Source organism: Anopheles ziemanni, chromosome 2, assembly GCF_943734765.1.
Source record: "Anopheles ziemanni chromosome 2, idAnoZiCoDA_A2_x.2, whole genome shotgun sequence".
Lineage (NCBI taxonomy): Eukaryota > Metazoa > Arthropoda > Insecta > Diptera > Culicidae > Anopheles > Anopheles ziemanni.
In genome coordinates this window covers 38,522,904-38,545,479 of record NC_080705.1, presented here as the reverse complement: position 1 = coordinate 38,545,479, position 22,576 = coordinate 38,522,904, and the positions used below count along the sequence as shown (strand labels likewise).

At 40.9% G+C, this 22,576-nt stretch overlaps 1 protein-coding gene across 1 annotated transcript in view; it reads right to left on the bottom strand.

The window, feature by feature from the left end:
* LOC131282482 (uncharacterized) overlaps positions 1-19,907 on the bottom strand; it is a 31,639-nt gene extending 11,732 nt beyond the window's left edge. The window contains exons 1-2 of the mRNA XM_058311965.1: positions 19,846-19,907; positions 18,478-18,736 (exon numbers count right to left, since the gene is read on the bottom strand). The gene's annotated coding sequence lies outside the window, so the exon portion shown is untranslated. The remainder of the gene's footprint in view (positions 1-18,477; positions 18,737-19,845) is intronic.
* Positions 19,908-22,576: the final 2,669 nt, after the last annotated feature.

Below are 22,576 nucleotides of genomic sequence, written 5' to 3'. Positions count from 1 at the left end.
AAATTGTAACGGAAATAGTATGTATAATAATGTTGACCGTTCGTTATCAAAGACCTTAATAAATCGACCTTAAATAAATACAAAGAATTAGCAAACATTTAAAAAGTTTTGAATACTTTGTTCCCAACGTTCCAAGGACTTTAAGAAGACATTTTTAATTCTGTTCAAAAAATTGAGAGACAGTTATCGATAATTCATTTGGTAATGTCACGAAACCAGATTTCGATTGAACATATTACTCTAAATGAGCTACAGAACACCAGGCTCTCTGATATAAGATAGAAACCCCGTACTTTACCGAGGTGCGTTCTCCGTTGCCACGGAAATTTCGTCTCGTTCCTTCCTGCCGTTCCACTAATTGGAATGCTGGTCCTTGCGAAGGACGACGAAGACCGTCGTGCACCCTGATGGTGCATATTTTACTGCACTGTTTTTCTTTTTTCCATAAGCATGACCATTGCAACCAACATCCTCCAACCGGCACCACCAGGAACGGTCGATGCGTGGGTTTGTTTGTTCGTTTGCAGCCAGCAGTTAATTTGATTAGCACTCGGTACTCGCCATTTCTGGCCCGGATCTCCCGGGTCCATTTCTTCTGCCGTGCGGTTCCCGGAAACCACTCAGGTGAGGCATCGTCCGGCGGGGTGACTCGTGACGGTTGGCGCTGTTTACATGCCGAAATCATGCAATCGTTGTGTTTTTATTTCGACTGTTTTTTTTCTTTGTGTCTGCCTTTTAGAAGGAAGCCAAATATTTAACATCACAAGGTGGAGCCGAGAGAGCGCTGCAGTGGGTCACGTCGTAGGTCAACTGGAGTCGCAGTTGAGGTTGAGACGTAATTGGCGAGAACTTTGGTCGGTCATAAATTAACGGTTTTAAAACATATACAAGCAGGAGTGGTTGAATAACTTCAACTTTTTTGACATGAGCAACAGTAAGAAATATTAGTCAACAACACGAAAAACCACCTGATCCCGAGGCGCGAATGGGAACCATTAGTTCGCATATCGTGTGTCAACCTGATTATTTCTGCTAATTAATTCGTCGAGCATGAAATTAATATACGGTCAGGTGAGCATAAAATAAAGATGCGACCTCATCTAAGAATCAATTTGTGAAGTGAATATCATTCCTATTAAAAAAGTATAATTTGTTTACGAATGCCAAAGTTTGGATCTATCTTCTTTTCTATGTGAAAATTACAAAAAATTAACAAAAATCAGTGATAATAGTTTTATTCCAGGCAATTGTTTTGGACAATATTTTATTCTCCGCTGGAGCTGCATCTTATGCTTACCAGACAAGACAATGGTAAACTTGATTTACTAAGCCTTCTGGAATTCGAAACTAGCGAAAAATAGTGACAAAAAATATCATTATCACTAGTTTTTATAGCCGTAAATGAATTGGATTTAATTTGCGTAGCCATTATTACATTTCAACAGTTCATAAAACAAACACAAAATAATAAAAGAAAACTTCAAAGAAATTAAAAGAAGATCTCAGGATATTTCAATTGATAGCGTGTGCATTTTTTTAATATGTCTTACATAATATAAAATAGCTCTACATTTTTTATGTGTCTTCTCGAAAAATGATACGAACCAAACTAGTTTTACTGCGCTTACCGCTTATTGAAATGTGTGGTATCGTCAAAAATAGATTTATACCTTCCATCCCGGGTGGTTACTGCACTCGTCTGCCCGTCCGACGATAAGCGATCGATAAGTGGCTTTGCACGGACCGTGATTTCCGCTTCTCCGCTACAGCGCACACTAATTTCCGCATCACGTTTTGTACGTGCCTCGTCGTTTGTATTGTTGTTGCTGTTGTTTTTTCTTTTTAAATTTTTGGCACGACGGAACGCAAATCCGTCGGGGCTCATCTGCAAACCACCCCAAAAACCGGGCCGGAGTTGCCACGCGGCACACTGTCAAGGTCCAGATGCCTGATAGCATGAGGTGGTGCACAAACGAACGGCTTTAACGTTTGACATCAACAATTCGTTGCTAATCAATCAGTGGCCAGAAACCGGTCCAAAATGCACCCGAGGACTACACCATGGGCCACGGGCACGCTCTTATAGAATAGGAGTGCCTGTCACTCATTTGCCATACGGACGAACCGGTACAAGCAGGACTCGGGTAAGGTCGGGTTTCGTGTGTCGTGTGTCCACGCGAGTCACGTGGGCACCATTAGTTAGTGGGAACATTTGGCCGGCGGACGGGAGCCCAGAATAGTACCCTGATTGATAAGGGAGGCACACCGTTCAAAAGAAGCACAACAACACTATTTCCAACGGATCCAAAGCGGCTCGTTCCACAAATGCATCTGCGTCGGAATCGAGTTCTGAGCCATTTCTCTGGTGGAAACTATAAAACTCCCCACGGCAGAATCGGCCGAAACTACTCCCGCGACTGCTACTTACTCCACTCGACAAGATGTACGTGCAGGATGTTTTGTTGCTTCCGGTTTACGCTCACCCCATGTCCTGCTCGTTTTCAAGCGACCCCGGGTTACCCGCAAGGATCGAACTAATGCGTTGATGTCAGTTTGATAACCCCAAAGCGGTGGCACCATCGCTTACTCTGCTACCTTCTCTTTTACGTCCCTCGCACCCTTAAACCGTTTCGATTTTTGCTCATTTATTTTGCTAACCACCGGATGCAGAACGCTGAACTTTGCACGCTTGTCCTCCAAAAGGGCCGAACAACAGTGTGTCACTGCATTCGGTGCACGAAACGCTCGCCAATCCTGGCGACCATTCGCATGGCAAGTCGAATACGGAGGAGTATTTTGTTTATTTATCGCTCAATTTGTATTTTGTAGCGGTTGTTAAGGGATGTTTTGTTGGGAGGGCATAAGCATAATATGCCACCCGGTGCGTAAGGTGCGTAACAAGCTGCATTATGTGCGACTTACTAGATTTCGAGCTCCCTGCACTCTGCTTTAGTGATTTTGGCCATGCACCACGGGAGCATTCGAGAGCAAGCCGGTGGACAACAATTTTTAAAAATGAATTGCCTAGTTGAGAAAACTCAAATCCAAATCGTGGTCAATTTGACCGTAAAGCAATTTTCAAATTTAGTATCTCAAAAATGGCTGAATATTTTTTTTAAAAACAGGCCTTTCCTAAAATTCAAAGCTACAGCTAAAATTCAAAGCAACAAAACTTCAGATTTTTCTGTTCGACCAGCTCGTTTTAGGGCGCTATAACTATCCTATTTTTGAAGTTTTTCTTTGCATCACACCAAGCTAGCGGAATTGGGAGGAGCGGAGGTGCATCCAAATATTAAAAACGGAAAATCATAGGAAACAATTATCTTATCTTTATCTTATTTTTAACAATTATATTATCTTCTAAAAAAAGGAAGTTATAAAGTCTTAAAAATAGTGATCAAAATTACAACTAAAAAGCAATATACAAAGATTCCAAATCAATGTATTCTAGTATTGAAACTTCACGAACATGATAAACGATATTTGTATCATAAGCAGACCGGTCAGGTTTGAGGATTTTCTGAGAATGTAAAGTGAAAAATGAAAAATATTTTCCAAGATTGTTAGTTTCATTGTTAAGCTGTCTCAAAACTTGTGTTTAAAAGGGTCATTTATACAGGAGAAAAGTAAATGTTAATGTTTTTAACATTATTGAATCAAAGTATTAAATTAAATTACTTCAGAAAAATTATCTTTACTTTTATCAACATTTTAAAGTATTTCATCCCAATACGTTGGTTATCGTTATTTGAAGAGTGACCAAGCAAAACCCTACGCCAGTTCGATAGTTTAGTAAGTAAGTAACTTATACGAACTCTTTTACACAACAAATCAGTTGACTGCCTTGTAAACTTAAACCGTGCGGTTGATTGATTGAAGAATTTATCTCACAACAAGCCAGTATGGTGATACCCGACAGTATAAAGATGCCCTTAAAACCATAAAATTTTAAAATCTTAAAATAAAGGAAGGTGCGAAACAAAAATCTTAAAATAAAGGAAGGTGCGGTTCCGAAATGCTCAACAGTCACTTCACAACCAGTAAAACTATCGCAATCCACAACCATTAACGATGACTTGTCTAAAAATGGGCCTACCAGTTGAAGCAATGGAATGTGTTTAAACTCCAAAGACCATAAGAGCGAGCATTCAAAAATCAACAAAAATGTGGAATACTTCTTCTGCATTAAAAACACATTTTTGGTGACATTAAATATTTGTATGTATCCTGCATGTGGGGTTTCGATATATAAAATATGAAAATTATTTAAATCGTTTCTCGAGATGGCAAAGTTGAATTTGTCCAATTGCATTCCCGTTCTTTACCGGTGTTCGTTCCATTGCGTAAAATTGCATTTCTCATCCACGCGAACCGGCAAAATATTGCCATCGTTTCAAACGCAGAATCCAAGCCTGCCCTCGTCACATACATTCCGAGCGGCTGCTGGGTACAAAACCGCCACAAACTGCCGTGCCACATCCCTCTTTTGCGCAAGCATATGCTACGGGGCTGTAACTACAATAACAATAACAATAAAATATGTTTCGCTGGCCGTTGAAATAAAATTATGAATATATTAATTATAATTATTAATTATGCATGTGAAATTTTAATGTTTTCATTAAACAGAATCACTGCGCTCGGTGCGCAGCAGAAAGTTGGTCGCCACAAATGGACCAAGCGCCAGTGGACCGAAACAGGACCTCCCTCACCCATTCCCCCGGCCTTTCGTGGTTGATGACTTGCGTCGCTGAACCGGGACTCGAATTCACTTTGATGCACGCCAAGGGCTTGCCAAGGGGCAGAGGACCGGAGCGGTAAACGGAATGGGCTCATTTCGCGCAATCCTACAATATGGCTGTACATTTCCGCTTCCGTCAGCTCGGACAAACGGCAAGCTCTGCCCACCGGTGTGGCCGGGACATACTTTTCCCAGCGCTTTTACTTTCATCCCCGCCAGCCAGTTGGCACTCTCTTCCCCAATCTACCCCCGCCAGTCGCTCTGGAAAATCACCAAACGCGGGTGAATCGCTTTACTGTTGTGCTTCGATGTCATATAATTGCAGCGTCCGCAAGAAATATATGGGAAAGCATGAATTAAACGAACGAAAATGCAGGAAAAACGGGCGCCCCGATTAACCGGAGGCCAGTCGCCGAATCGAAATTGTCGCACAATTTTCCGATTTTCAGCCTCAAGGACACTGCACGAGGGGAATGGAAGGAAGCGGACTGGTTGGGGGGTGGGACGGTTGTTAGTGATGTATATTTTAAAATGTCCGTAGCGGAAATTACCTGTGCTGGCAGGAGGGCACGCGCAATCCCGGTGGCCACTCGAAAATAAAGAAAATTCTGGCCTTATAAATTTAAACGGTTGACACGGAAAGGATGAGGAAAATGTTTAAACAAATGTGGAAAATAAACTTCAATAACAAAGTATTCATAACCGAAACACGCAGTTTCAACGATACCAAGTGGTTGGAATAGAAAGCGATTTGTTCATTTGAATAAACATAAAAATAAACTTTTTATTGTTGAAGTCGGTTTGATTTCCACAGATTTATAAAAATTTTATTTACAATTTTTTAAATTTAAAAATATTACAATACAACAACACTCGTAATAGATTAAAAATTAACAAAACCAAAAAATTTAAAATATTTTGGAAATCATACGGTTCTGCATAAGCTTGTTTACTTGCTTAATAATAATAATAATAATAATAATAGCTATAGACATACAGGATAGCATAGTACATAGCTACATATATACATAAACGATGTAAATGTACGTTTCATTCGATTCTAGAATAAATATTCAGTTTTATTAAAATGTCATTAAGAGAATTGTCGATTGTTAATTCGATGAATAATATCACATTTATGTGAGATGTTTTCACTCGTATAGCCAACAATGCTAATCAAAACGTTTACTTTGTTCGTTAACGATTTATTCTTTGCGAACCATTCGACAAAACTGGCTCTTTATGTTCCAGGAACATTAATAATTTGAGTTCAAAGATACATGCTCATTACTAGCAACGGCTCTGCCAATTTGTTTATGAGATTATACAAGAGAGAATCTGAATCATTTGAGATGGAAACAAATGAGGGATGCTTAGAAAAACATTTTATTCAATTTCCTGTCAAAAACTATATTCAAAACAGTGACGTACAGTACATTTTTTTTTGTTTAGCGTGAAAAACCCGACGGTTATCATCAAACAAACTGGAGGTGGCCGTAATGCAGGAAGAACACGCGGAAATCACGATAATTCGCGCATTATTTGCCACGCATTAAGCTGCTGATGTAGTTTTAATTGAATTACAGTTTTTTTTCTTGCTTAAACATCAGCACACTTAAATCGGGAAAAACCCTTCTCAACGTTAGCGATTTGTTAAATCGAAAGCTATTTCAGCACAACACAAACACATTCAGCCGCAGGATGCAAATGAATGGCTGCACATAAAAGGACAAAAACATCCCAGCGAACAGCCTCAAGGGCTAGCGGCGCGAACCGAACCTATTGTACACGAATCACTTCACCGATCGGTTTGTTTGATTTGGTACTCCCGCGCCAAGGAGGGTATGCATTTGAAATGAAGCATCGATTTCCGATGCGCTGGGCCGCCCGTTCGGATAAAACATTTAAATTTACTCCCGAAACGGCGAGCAACGGCCTAGCGGAAGCAATTGGAGTGATTGTTTTCCATCGAACGCAACATAAATTGGACGCATCGGTACCGGACGCGCATAAAATACACTCATTGAAACTAGCGCTACTCAACTGAAGTTGATAAACAACCGGCGTGGCCTATTTTCGCTAAATCGGTACCTCAACGGACACTTGACGCGGGTTGCACGATTTTTCTGCATTTGAAATCGATTAGAGTCCCGCTGGAGCATGTTAAAATTCAAAGTTTTTTATTTTTACTAAATTTATTAAACATTATAACTTGTTCCGATGTGCACAAGAAAAGGGATTACGAAACACATTTTTTTAAACCGAGTTATATAATTATACAAACTATACATACTAGTAGTACTTCCCTGTCAACTGTATTGAGTGAAATACAGGAGGTTACCCTAACTAAACCTATTTGACTATTTTTGTTAAACTTATTCAAAAGTAGAAATAAACCTTATAAAACTGAAAACGATAAAATTAAAAGCCACCCAGTGACTAAATTACATGCGCAGTAGCCAGTATTCCATTTTATTATTTGTTTGATTTGAAGTTATAGTACGAATAAAATTATTGGTAAATCATAAATATTAAACGTTTATTGCCACAAATGTTCGAAGCATCAACATTAAATTTTACAACCAGTTTCAATGTGGATGAAATTGAAAGTAAGCAGGAGCAGAAACATTTGACGCGGCAATAAAAACATTAAAAACTAATCTTCCCTTGGGAAAAACGAACGATCGCAGTTGTTTAAACACCGATGCTTCGATCAATTGATAACCTTCTCGGGAGCGTTTGAAATATCTTCCCCGCGTCGTTCGCAGTGCCGGCGCTTTTCTGCTGGGGGTCCCAAATGAGTGACCGACGGACAGCACCATCACAAACGAAGTTGGGAGGTGGTGAGAAAAATACCATTCAACGAAAAACAACAACAGACTATACGGTCCATGGGAAAACCCACCCCTGCCCCGATCGTGACGATGCGGGGAGTCGATCTTGAACTTGGATCCGTTGTTTCCGGTTTTGTTCGGTGAGGCTCCGCAAAATGTCATGTATATATGTGCGTGTGTGTGTACCTTATTGTGTACCACAGTGGGGTTTAGCCTTTAGAGATGGTTGAGATTTGTACCACTTCCGTGCTGGAAGGCACGTGGAACAAATACAAATTAAGTCTATCGGTTCCGGACGTAAGTTGGCCAACAGTAAGCTGTGAGTAAAGGGACCATTCCTAGAGTAGAAGTGACGAATCACGTGCTGCGGAGCGTAAATTGAAAATACAACATAGTAAGACAAATCTGTTTACAATCTGGCAGACGATAATTACACATTCTTACTCAACAAACACTATCTATCGTCTGGTGAGTGTTTTGATATTTATAATGTTCAAACTTACTATTAAAGATAATTTCTAAAATCTATTGCTTTATTGTAAAAACCCGAGACATGTTGAAGAAAACTACAATCGTTTAGTGTTGTAGAAAACTTGTGTTTAAACTAACTACATTTGGCAGAAACGTGATCCAGCTTGAACAATATTCATGTCAGTCAGTCAGATTGTAACATCGGAATAGTGGAGTTCCAACAGTTCATTCACTTTCGTAGGCACCATTTTCGGTGCGGTAACAATTGGGCCAAACCGCACACACCAATTGCGACCGTGACATCACGTTGGCTTTCTTCAAATTCCGATGCCTTATATAGCCAACCAATACCGACAGCTCGCGATACACGATTCTCCGTCGTTCTTCGGTGCAGTCGGTTGCAACGCCAATAGTTCGGGCGGTTTATGCTCACCGCAAATGATCGCGAATTTTGATGGCCGCCAAAGGCAAAACGAGCTGGAAAGCTGGTGTTGCTAGTTGTTTAATGTTGCCAATCCGTGCCATACGCCCTGAGGCATACTTTTCGTGTTCGTTTGTCAGTATAAAGCCGCGGATCACATGGACTGTAGCCAAAAACGACCCGCATACGTTACCTTGAAGGAGGCCAACAGCGCTTGGCAATGCCACTTCTATGACATCGGTATGGTGCGTAGGTATGATTGAACATCCCTCCCGACATCCCCTCCCCACCTCGACCAAGGGTGACTTTAATCATCGTTGAAGTTGACTTGAACCAACTTGAGAAGCAACAAATCACATCGCCGATACACAGTGATGTATGTTTGAAGAGTATGCCGAACGTAGCGTACTTCAATCTCCAATCTGCCAAGCCTTAAAATGGAGAAGACAAACTGGAACTTTTGCGCAAAGTAAAAGAGAATTAACATGTCTCGTCTACAATGTAGGAGTGGCGATAATTATTCACCGAAAAAGTCATAAACCTGCGTTTATCGCGTGGTGATGATTCGCGGTCGTCTAGACAAAAAAAAAAACGAACTCAAGCAGAGGTGGGAAAAAGAAACGCAAATTAGAAGCGAGCTATTTTGAGCGACTCTCCCGGAATGGAATGGCAGTTTTTTGCAATACTTCTCAAGAATTATTTGGCGCAAATACTTGACAGACTGAATGGTTTTAACTAAACAACTTTGGGTATTTCTATTTTTCTTCGCTTAGTCTATCGAAGTTTATCTTATCGAAGAAACATATTTTTTATCTTATCAACGTAGATACGAATGTTTTATTTAAGTCAGAAAGCGTACCTTGAAAACATGCCGAAACGTTTCAGGCAATTACAATATCAAAATTTTCCATTGACATGGAATATTTTACAGAATAAGCACCGTTTAGTTTTGAGAAGTTTAGATCTGTATATTCCAGTTTCATATTCTTTCGACAACCGCCTTTATTATGTTGCAACTGATGATAGAGAGTAAGTTTCCAGGAAAAAATGTTTACATATGCAATAGTTTTGACATCTATGTATTGTCTAAAAAAACGATGTTCTTGGTTTTTGAATTTCCTAACTTTAAACAACTCCTAACGTGGTGTATAAAGCTACTGTCAAACCCCCTAAGAGCATAGACAATATAAAAGTCGGTTGTTAACGATAACCATTCAGAAAATAGCTCATTTAGCTTAGATTTATCGCAAAATAATATGGGATATCAAATGGCATAAACTGATTCACAGAATCAACATAATGCACAAAAGTAAAACAGAATATTGGAATTAAGGAAAAACCTTAATCCAAAAATGAAAATAAAGCAATATTGGATAGTAAATCTATAGTTCAATATTGAAATTGTTTGGTGTAAAATTATTTAAAAACTACCAATTTCAAATGATCGGATGAACTGGTAGCAAAAGGCCGCAATAAAAACCTGTAACGACTCCAACCATTTGGAGGCCACGAAAGCAAACAACCAAACGAGATATAGCTCTGATCTAGCTCAGATGTCGCCTTCTTTAATGGATCGTTCGCAAGCATAATTGACACTCCCGAGTAAGACCGGAGTTGGGGGGGACGAGCTGGTGCTAAATCTGGTTTTCGACCACTGGCTGAAACACTCACTCACACCCTTGCCAAATTGCCCAATCGCACGGAACGCTACAAACGGCTGCGAGTCGTGGAGCTGGTGTGCCAAATTTGTGTTGTTTTCTGGTGCGAACGATTTATTTCCTCATCCGATACTTTGCAAATTCTCCCCGTCAATGGGCCAACGTGGAGCAAATTGCTCCGAAACAAATGGCGCACTCGATTGAGCGTTGAAGAAGTTTCATAATTATTGGCAAGTTCGAACAACTACTCTGGCTTTACGTTTGATGGGGCTTTGAGAACGTGAAATTCTGTTTGTAAAATTCACGACTCGTGGAATGTTTAATTGATTTGGAGGAATGCAAATTTCTCCTAAGAACCAAAACCAGAGCTGAAATTTCCTTTTTTCCTGAGAACTCATTGCCATCTATTGGGTAATCAATCATGCACTTCCCAAGAGAGACAGTTTGACATTCGCTGAATAAGATTTTTTCCCATGTATATATTTTAACGATCTTTAATTTGCCAAGATTTGGACAAAATTTCTAATTCATGTTTGAAAATTTCCCATCTAATTTTAGGCAAAAATAGAGCATTCAAGAAAACAATAAACAACACACTAAACCCTTATGCATATAACATGTCGAGCGAGTGGAGAGCTAGAGATGAAAATTCCATTTCGATCAACACCATCGAAGCGCGCGACGAGACAATAAATGGAAACAAATGATCATTGATTCAGAATTTATTCGTGTTATAGAAATTTAAATTTATGCTCTAGCGCTCGTATTTATGTTTCATTTGCACAATGCAAGCTGACTGGACGCTGCGCCCTCCCTCCCGGTTGATTTCCGTTGGCCAACCAGCGTTCGTAAATGCGGATCATTCCTGGCGCTTTCCCTGTGCCTGTGTTCTCTACCCGGACGAAGGGTTCGGATTTCCTTTCTCGTCCGGATAACGCATCCTTCTCAGAGCGAACGCGTTTTCCTAACCCCTTTCCGCAGTGTGTACGTTTGCCAACGCTAACAAAACCGACTAGTGCTTTATCAAAATCGATTCCAAAACCGGCCGGCATGCCCGACCCACACCCACCGAGCTGTTCGGTAGCTCGTTTGCATAGAAACGATTTTTCTCCGGTGCGATTGAATTTATCGGAAAATTCATTCCACACCGAGCGGCCAACAAAAACGATCGCTCGAGTCCGGATGCGGCTGTGGAGCAAAATATGTTATTTCCAGGCAGAAAGGGTTTATTCATTACTACGAATATGTTCTGCTTTTTGTTTTTAATCTAGTAATTTCAAATATTTTCCCTTAGTTTGCCTTTCATTAGCCATCGAATCGAAACGCTCGATGAATACCGATTGAGCTCTAATTTAGCACCCCAGGCCGAGCAGTGCGCAGCGTAATCCCACCGGGCGTCGCTGGCATTTGGTGGGATAATGTTTATAACGATGGAATGCACCACCCACGAGCCTACGGGGAGCATTATCGCAATGAAAATTTTGCACGGCGGGAAAATGACAACGTGCTGCGGGAAACCGGAGGAGGCCCAAGGCCGGGCAGAATTATTCAACAAAATAACGCAACAGCATTCCGCACCCGCGGGTTGATGAAAAATCCAAATCTATGTGACGCAATCGCGATTGCGTATGCATAACCTGGCCCATCCCGGGCCCGAAAACAAAAGACAAAAAACATACGGCAGAAACCAGGCAAGCCAGTGGAAAATAATGCTGCCTGGAAAGCGACGCAAATAGGCTGCACACTTTTTTTTCTAATCCACCAAAATCGAAACATCGGATAAATAACCACCATATTCATACGCGTGATTGATATGTTTTTCCTCGTGGGGGACAATTTATTCCGGGTAAAGTGGACTATTTATCCGTGAGACCGATAAAAACGAGCGCCGGTCTGGGAAGGGTGGTGAGATTTAATACAGTTGTGTAGTTTAATGGAAAACAAAAAAGGGAAGGTTTTTAAAAAAAAGTGATTGTTTTTAAACATATACTTTAGAAGAGGGTTTGTATTTTAAAACTGTATGGGAGACAATTTTAGACTAAAAAGAAAAACTGAATCAGATCATGAACTTCGTTTAGCTGCGCCTTCAAGTAATCACAACTTGATCATAATTCAAAGTTGTCAAAGAAAGTGGTAATTTCGTAAAAATTATTACACATATTTTGATTTTATGTTTTGCCATACAAACCAGCGAAGGTATACTATTTTTTATTGTTCCAAATACCAACCTTGCAAATGTTAGTGTTTGAAAACATGAATATTATGAATGAAAAAAAATAAAAATTGCTTCTTTTATTTTAAAATTCTTTTTCAAAACATTTAGATCGAATATCTTGCATGATCGTGTAAAAAATGGTGATCACACAATGATTAATATTTCAAACAAATTAACAACTAATGCCACGTACGGTCATTTGTCGTCATCATCGAAAGCAACAAAACCAAACAGCGATAAAAAATATATAAAAATCATTTATACTTCCTCAACGAAGTTGAAAAAACCACGCATTTCCACTAAACTGTAAATAACTTACGTACGTAAATAAATAACGTACCATACAGTACCAAGTGAACCAGCAAAGCGATGCTGACAAACCCTGGCGTGTGCACGCACGACGTACGTTTTTATCAGCGTGTCAACCCAATCTGACTTTTGATAGAAAATGTTCCAACCGGAAATAGACATAGGTGCAATATTTTTTTCATTTCGTCTTTGCAACTATGGTTGCTAAAAGCGGTGATAATTTCCGCGGGTGTTAGTAACGAAATGATGTGTTGGGGCGATTAAAAAAAGTCACATAATGACTGCATTGATTTTCACGGATGCTGCACACTGCAGGAGGAAATTATAAAAAATAAATTGACGCAAAGTTGCTCCACCTCGCTCTGCACACTCGAACCCACTCTCCCGGATGTATTTGGTGACTATTTTTTTATTTTTGTTTTTGTTCATAAACACGTTTCGCGCGATCTGTTCGGTTTGCGGCGGGGTTAAATTGGGCGTTGCCGGAGTGTTTTAGTAAACAGTGGCGTTTGCCCTAGACACGCTCATAATAACGATGGCCTTCATGAAAGCACCGTATGCAAACATATTTCTTCTTTAGTGCATCGAACAGTGCGTTTTGAAATAACTCTTGTTTTTTGTTTACTATTTTAAGGTACAAAACATCGGCATTTTTGTTTGGCTTTAAGTTTTCTAAACACTTAACAGTTTGATTTTCAGTTGCTACTGGGCATGGATATAACAGTATCTTTTTTTAAACTATGCAATAAAATTCAAACGTGCGAGTAAAACGTGATATCTAGATAACGGTGTGGGTGCCAGTTGCATAATACGAACATATGTTACGATTCTGATTAAAATACAATGTTGGACTCCTGAACAGCCAGGCCAATTATTCACACTCCAAATTAACACCCGCCGACAAACCACCCATGGTAGTCGGTAAAAATCGTTTCAAAAATCCATTTCATAATCCAGTGTTGTCCAGTGATCCGCTCGGCCATCAATTCTCGTTAATATGAATATCTACGAGTTCCCACTATCACCAGAAGTCCGGCGATATTTGTGCCTTCGGGTGCGATATATCACCCATGCATTTGACCCCGCCATTGTTTTTTCCCCGTAGCCAACCATATTTCAAACCCGTCGTTAGCAACAGTTCGCCCGAATCAGCATTTTTGGCGTTCTGGTCCTCTGGTTTGACGATAAATTAATTTTACAGTAGCATAGATCATCATGGCATCAAGAACGCCGTCGTATGTAGTGTTATTTCATTTAAATTCGCCGCTTTCGCCTTGATGCTAGAAATGATATGATGATAACGATAACACATCTTTCAATATTATTTTATATTGCCCAATTTCATAGGCTTGTGAAATGTAAACAATTTTATTCAATCAATGACCAATCAATTAAATCTTTGATTTATGTATCTACATATCATCCACATGCACAATCACGCATACATAACACAGTAGTCTCTAGGCTTTCGAGTTCCCTTCAACCAACTAACTGCCACGGTCATTGTTTATGAATTAGTCCAGCACCTTTTACCGCCCGGCTGACGAACCGGTTGATGATTTAAAAGCAGATTGATTAATTTCTCCACCACGTGCTACACCGCGTGCTATGCTGGCGGAGGACGGTCTGTCGTCATCGTCACCGTCGTCGTTAACAAATCATTTAGTGCTCGGCCAATCGTGACGTTCACGGTCACGAATGCCACATAAACCCCACTCGCGCACACACACACAGCCCAGCACACCGCCAACCGTGGCAATCGTCTTCAGGCAACAACATCACCGCAGCACACGCTTTTTTTCTTCCCTTTCTACATGGCGGTTAGCTTCGAGCGCTCATGGCTGGACATGATAATTGCCAAATGGAGACGCAATTGCTTCACTTGGCATTTGCGATGTGCGCAAACCGTTGGCCTCAACCAACGATAAGATTGACTGCAAGCATTAAAATGAGCAGGAAATCTCTATTAATTTTATGGGTTGGTTTGCAAGAATAAAAAATATATTTTTGTCCAACTTCAAACTCACAACCTTCCGTTGAGATAAGTTTTAAAGCAGTAAAATGAAATGAAATTGAGTTTTAAAATAATGGTTTAAATGAAATTCAATAAAAAAGCGGTTCCTTAAATCTGAAACATTCAGCTCCCAATCGAAAATATTTAAATTTAGATCGAAACTTATGCTACGAAAGCGGAAATTGTTGCCGCAGTGTTGGTTTACATTATTAAATTCAGCTTCCATTTTAATATGCACCCGAAGAAAGTACGGTTCACCGTGCATGTTTTGTCGTGCACACTGCAGATTTAATTTCTCACCATTCGTCAGTTCGGTTGTCGGAGCGACCGACAAATGCACCAACCTAGTAGGCGAAGGCGGTACGCTGCTTGGCTGCTTCGTCAAAGCGAAATTCAATCGTGCACCGGAAAGTTGAATTTCCTCACGCACCCTTCCCAGCAGCGCGAGTGCCAAATACGATGCAAATGCAATTACGCTTCCCCGGGGACAAGGACCTTATTTCTAGAAGCGAAACTGTTCCAGCACGTCCGTGGAAATTGATTTGCAGTTGGTTCAATAATAACGGTGCGGAACTGAGGCAAAATTTCGATTCTAAAAACAAAATCAATCGATTGCAATGGAGGAAAAAACGGGGGCGCGAAAGGAAAAAAAACAGGTGCCGCGAAAAGCTGAAGGTTCTTTATGAATAATTTCATTTTTCCCTACATAGCTAGAACAAAACATTATATCGCAATATTTGAAGAAGCAAAAAACAAAAACAAAATTTGAAAAATAAGTTTAATGAAATTACCAAATTTTCATGTGTTTTCTCGTCATGATGAAAACAAACAGATATTTCTAACCCTCTCCAAACTGAAACTTTTTTATTGAACGCACTCGGAGCTAATTTTCATTGTTGATGGACCTCATGAATTACTTTACATCGGTGAATGGCGGTGAAGAATAGACAAATGCACAGATGTTTTTCATGCAGTTTCTAAATCAAGCAAATATAAATCATGTGGCTGCATATGGCTTAAAAAGAAAATTGCAAATAATTAGCCCCCATAAAGTGTTGTACAGTAAAGCAATCCAACGTTTGTCGCCACGTTAGTAATAGTTAAAAGTTTGTCTTTTCAGCGAATATCCCGAATATTATCGAATATTAGTTTTGCTATTTTCCAGTAGAAAAATCCTGGGCGAAACAAAAATCTGGATATCAATGCAGATTCAACAGTTCCATTCCAACAGTCCATTCCGTTTTGTGTCTCAGTCTATGCTAATGTGAAAATGTCGTGTGGTTTCCCTTCTTTAAACCAGCCATGTGACGAGTGATAGCTTTTCCCTATGTCAAAGCACCCATTTTAGTAGAAATCCTGTCACATACCCTCGATTCAATCCCCACGCACTAACACGCTCCATAGAATACCCCTTTACTTCTCATTAGTACAGAGACCATTACGCAGACCGATGTACCGATGGCGGGACGATTGTGTAATTATTTATAAATTTTGTGACTTCCGCCAGTAGAAATATCATCAACTTCGCGTTCCTCGCCGGACGGTAAAACCCGAGGTGGGGTTCGATGGTGGTTGATTCCCATTGGACACCCGTGCGGTTTTCAGCGAGTGCAGACGTAGGGGGGTAGTGGGAGGCCTAAACGTGGGTGATGCGACAGAAACGCATCCATTTTCCATCCACCGGTGCGGTCCGGTGGAATATGTCAATTCTGGTGTCCGGTGTGCTAATGTGGGGTTGCGGTCGCTGACGGGTTGCATTTAGGAATTTAGCCACATTTGGTCGCGTTGTTGGAGATTCATGCTTTTTTTCAACACCAAAAACGAAGCGGGCGGCGCGAGGTGCGCTGCGGGATCGCATTGGAGGAAGGTAGGAAGGAAGGGAAAAAGGTTTCCCCATCCAATCAATGTGATACTCCATGCTTTTCTACATATACCGCACTGTTGCGATTAGTGATATCGTTTTCCGTGTTTGTTGATTCGTTGCAACGTTGCACTAATGCAATACGAGAGATTTGCATTGAAATGCGTTCAATTAAAATGTTATCGGTGAACTGATTCTAGTAATATAGTTTTGAACCGCACAGAGCCATTAGAGGATATTATCGTTATAAAAAGGTGCCATATCATTTTTTCATTTAAATGAAGCTCTTTAACGGATCGTAAAAAAATGGTTGTGTTATTACAGGAAAACAACATTTTTACAAAAGTATTCGCCATAAAACTCTAGAAACAAAGTTTTCGAATTGAATCGAAAGCGTTAAGTCACTTATAAGGTGTCAAAAATGTAAAGAATATTTGCAATCACTTACTGTGCGATTCGCAAAAGAGGATAAGTTCTACTAGTATAAGTGAAAATTATCAAAAAATAAGACCAATTATTTCGAAACGAAAACACACTAACAAAAATCACAAATCTACTCTAATTAGTCATCGCAAGTAAAACCACTTATGAGTCATCAAAAACGTAAATAATTTTTGCAATCACTCACTGTTTGTTCTTAGCACAGCCTATGTTGATGATAAGCAAGATTTAATGTGGCAGAATGCTTCTAGTTTTTACTGCTATTCTTGTGCCAACAAACCTTTCCGCCGAGCTGAGCAACTGTAGAGCAAATAAAGTGTTTTACGAATTATAATGCGCACTAGCTAAAGCCGAACGTAAGTATTCAAGCCAACAGAATTAATTTTATTAGAAATTTCGCAACTGAACAGAAAACATTAACATCGACTTTATTGTTCGTAAATTGAACTTTACCACTTCGCACACGGGGAAAAAACTTCTTATCTTAAATTTGAAAAAATAAAGTATCAGAAACGCAAAACTCTTTCCAAAACAAATATTTTCAAATGAAAAATTATTCTGAAATCCACGATTGTGCACTCAAAACAATAAAAACGGTTTATTCAGTACATGGCATACTTTCTCTTCGTAACGGTGCATTTTGCATCGGCCCGTAAGAATGGTCTAAAAATAAAGAAAACTACTAGCATCCAACACAAGAACAATAAACCGTCACCACAGTACCTCGCCAAGATTAATGTTTACATTCGTTCCTGGCATGTTATACCATTTCTTAATTCATCACATCAAGCATGTGGAAAAAATTCAATAAATTAGGAACGAAATTTGTAATGTTAAAACAATTATTCCTTGTATAAATTAATAACATAAACGTAAATTATTTTATTCTGCTTGGGCCTGCACATCGTTGCGATTTGAACTGGATGCGATATTGCATCATTCCCATAGTGATTACAAAATGAACTGAATCGTTGCTTAATGTAGTAAGGGGTATGATTTAGAGAATGCTTCGAAAAGAAAGAAAAAAAACTATACAACCATGTACGCCACAACGACCTACTTGACGAACAATTTTCCCACACGTACAGCGCGCTTTACTTCGATTCATCCGTTTCAAACGTAACGATAATTACAGATCGGTTATTCCATCCTCGGCCAGAAAGATGGCAATGCGTGAATCACAAACCCTGAGTAGACATGATGATGCGTTGTCATCGCGACCCGTTCGAGCAATCGTGGAGTAGAGGTACAGGTTGTACAGGCCTGCTACTGTTTTGCTGTCGCGTTTTTGCCACCGTTGACGCAATAGATCAGCTGAGTGAAGCGATCAATCGCGCAATCGATCGATAGATCAAAACCGTACGCACTGGTTAGATGGGTGGTTTTCTCTGTTCCCTTGTGGCTAAAGCAAACCTGGGTGTTATTTATACACCCTTCATCAAACCCCGTGCAACCTAACCTCGAGCCGTTAAGGACCGTGCAAGTGCATTAAAGGGAGAAGAACGTTCATACCTGTTATCGAGACGGCCTTCCCCGTCTGTTGGTTGTCTGTCGATGACTGGGGGGGGTTGAACTATCCGCTGGTGATGATGGTGGTAGAATTTATTTAACACACCGACTGTGTAATGATGTGAATCAATTTACACTGCACTAAACTGTGTCATATATTTTTGTTTTCTTGCCTTCACTTGGTCGCTAATGCATGGCGACAGAGAATCCCTTCGGAATTCGCGTTTATTTTATTCCTATGGACACTTGTGCAAACACTGTACTGACAGGGATGTAAAGATATGGATGCAAACAATCGATCAGCATCTTGAACGACTGAAGGGAATGCCCAATTACACACCCATAGTGGAGATATCCTTTCACCTCCCTTCAGTCGTTGCTGTAGAGATCGATATAAAAAATATTTTTTTGCATTTCACTAAAAAATACATTACATTTCACCCACTCTCATGCACACACATACTTTCGCCGCATAACTACCCACAAGCAAATATAAACACAGTCCCCCCCACAGGAGGGACATTCCTTTGACCAGCGTGTCCTCAAGGTGGGGGGAAAGCTTTCTCTTCCGCTGTTTTGGCCATGTTGTTTGACCCGAAATGCCTACTCCGGTGTCCGGTTTATCTTTCAAGCCCGGGTTGACAGGGCTTCGCGGGGCGCACGGGTAGAAAGGAACACATAAAACGGCGACGGCCCACGTGTGCTAGTGTGACCGGGACGTTTATCAAAATCGAACCGCACAGGCGCGAAAGATACGCATACACGCGAACGCATCGCCGCGCACGGTACGATATATTGTGGGAATGCAAACAAAATGGTGCGCCCGTGGAAGAAATGATGCTAGATGGAAAGAAAAGGGCACGGATACGGCCGCAGAGGGAGGGAGAGGGAACGATAAACACAGGTAGACAAGATCGCAACGGAACAAGTGACGTTTGCAGATACTCCGGGAAGCACACGGAACAAAACACTGCACTGGCGCTCGCCGGCGCTAGCCAGATCTCGACTGGAGGGATCGAAACAATAGATCGATCACGTACAACCGCTTATCTACAGCCGCACTGTGCAACCCTCCCCCATTTGTTAGACACTGGGATGATAATGGCACGACACGCTGCCCTGCTGCTGCCCTCTTCCCGGACACACTCCACGTTTCCTCGGTGTTTCCCCCTGCGACACAAGGCAGCGACACGATATCACCAATCTCGCACCGATGTGTCAACGTTGCTGGCAGAGCTTTTTTCGTTTCTTTGGTCACGCGGGCCTCGCCGTTGTTTGTTCGACTAGCACCAATATTGGGGTTCCATCCGCATTATGCCAAAAGAAAACATCTACACGCGAAACGGGCGCTTACATGAAATTCTAACACACCACCAGCGAGATCGGTCCAATCGCAAGCGCAAACCGAAGACCTGCGGAGCTGTCGAGCACCGGAGCAACACTGAGCGGCGCAGTGTTGTCAGATCGACGCGCGCGCGACCGCCGCGCTGTTCGCGAAAACCGCGAGAAGAGCAGCAACATCCGAGAGCAGGTGCGCGAGAAAGATCGCGTGCGATCGAGCCGCTGCGAGGAGCGATTTTATTCGCCAGCGATCGCTTCCTTTTTTTATTGTCCTAAAGTTACACCAATCTCTCGGGGTAAGTTGATTTGAAGAGGACATTTTTCTGAGAGGAAGTAATTGCAGTCTCATGTTGTGGACCAATGCATTGATCACATGCCATGCTGTTCGCAACTTCCGAGCGAAAGAGAGCTCGCTCTGGAGTCACGTTTTCTTACACTGTTGATCGTGAATCCGCGACATATCAAATTATGCTACGCTAAGTATGATCAGCAACAATAGCAGGAAGAAAATGTTCGCTTTATTACGTTTGCTGGAAAAGCCACAGCATTTGATATTAGAACAAATTATGAAAAACAGGCTCATTGTTGAGTATTGTTGTAACGGGTTTAATTTGTTTAAAACTGCTAGCATTTTTTTTAAATCACCAATTTTCCAATTAATCCATAATTCAACCAGTTCACCTACTAATTTTCGCTGAACCTAACCTTCATATTTCAAATTAAAACCTGCTTAAATGATTTAACTAATTTCATATACTCCTTCTGTAATCATTCAAAGCTTTATACGACTAATTTAATTTTAACGCTCTTACATTGCGCTACATTAGTTTGCGATTGTAGTATCAAACAGTTAAATTTCCATTTAATGCAATTTATACAAAAATAACATTGTATTTTTCAAATAACTGTGAAAATTACATTTGCCCAAAATAAAAAACTTAACACCAACAAGACAACGTAGCGTCACTTATGTTTTATTCTTTCCACAGATTTACACGAAAACATACTGTACTTTTTAAGGGACGATGTGGGTTATCTAGCTACGAAAGGGAGTTTTTTTTTTGGTTTGGGAAAGGAAAACATTAATTGATTCGTATTTTTCCACATTTTCTCCTAACACGACTCCTCCCTTGATTCCATCAGCTGGCACAATTAGTTAAATAAAATGTAGCATCTCACACAATATTTTAACTTTCAGCCGCGTTACGAGCTCATTATTTAAAGTTTTGAAAAATTATAATTTTATTTCTAATCTAATTGTACACAGTTGTTAAAACCTTGCTACAATGAACTTCTTCTTCTTCTTGGCGCAACGACCTCTTGGTCATGCCTGCCCGTTAAGGGCTTACGAGACGTACGTGGATAGTCAGTCCTCTCGTACAGGGGAGGGTCCGGTCCGGGGGTTGGGATTCGAAGCCACGCCGTCGAGGTGGTGAGAACCGGCGCTCATGGGCCGATTTTCTAACCGGCGCTACCGCTCGGCTGTTGCGGACCCTCACAATGAAGTATGAAATCTTATTTTTATTTATCTTACAGCTGTAGCAAACCCAGCGGTACCCAATCAACCACTCCTTTCCGCAATCGTTCACATCGCAACGCATCAAGTGGCATCCTGTCGAGAGTCAATGGTGCAAAATTAATCCCGACACTTCAGCCCACAAATCGGACGTTAATGGCCGCGGTACTCGTGCGTTGGGTCGAGTGCTTCGGTGCGGAATGTTGCACCGAGTTTCGAGCGAGGTGCAAGTAATTGAAGCAAGGTAGATGTTTTCGTGACCAGCACCGCTAAGGTGTACGTCGAACGTAGGAGTAACAATGCCGGGCGAAACGATGAACTGCCCTAACGCATGGCACCAAGGGCCATCGAGTAATGGCGGAATCTTATCAGCATGGCCCATTGAAGAGGAAATGACCAAAAATAAGTCGACTATTTCGCTCATAAAGGCTAGCAAGGTACACCACATACTGCTTTCATAGCTGCGTTCGTGTTGGAAAACCATACTGTATTATCTATTTCGAACGTTTGATAAGGAAGAATTGCCTTTTTTTGTCTTTAACTACTAGCTGGTGGTAGTGGATATTCTATCGATCGACAACTTCCACTTGGCCAATCTGAACAATCGCAGAAACGAGCGCAACAGGAAGAACCGCACAGTGTTAGCTCCATCAGGTTTAGCTTTAGACGCAGTATTACTGAGACTCGGCTCGCGTTAACGTTTGTTCAACCGATTGTAGTGCATGTGCAACAGTTGAATAAGATTGCAGTGAATTTCAGTTAAAGTTTAATTGCTTTGTTAATCACGCCTACCGTACCACATTGCTCCACTTTTGATTGCTAAAAGTTGCAAACATTCAAAGCAAAATAATTATCAAAAACACCACGAGCGAAAACCTTGTAGCATCGGAACCGAAACAACGTCCATACGGACAACCAAAAAGAAGATATTACGCATCGACATTTTTATCACGCAATTTTATGTGTGTGTCCCACGTCCGGAAATAGTTCACACTGGATGCTGGTAGCACAAATATCCCGCTTAATTGTGGCATTCGTTGGGATGGGTTAATATTTGAGCAAAAATCGGTTTGATCTGAAAAAAAAAATCTGCAAAAAGGACGAAGTGACGAGAAAAGTAAAAAAAAGGGAACAAAAAAAAACCCATGGACAACAAACAGTTCGATTGATGCTGAAACGGACGGACGCGCAAAAATAAACCGCTACAAAACCGATATCACCGTCATCATGTGCGTCTACCACGCT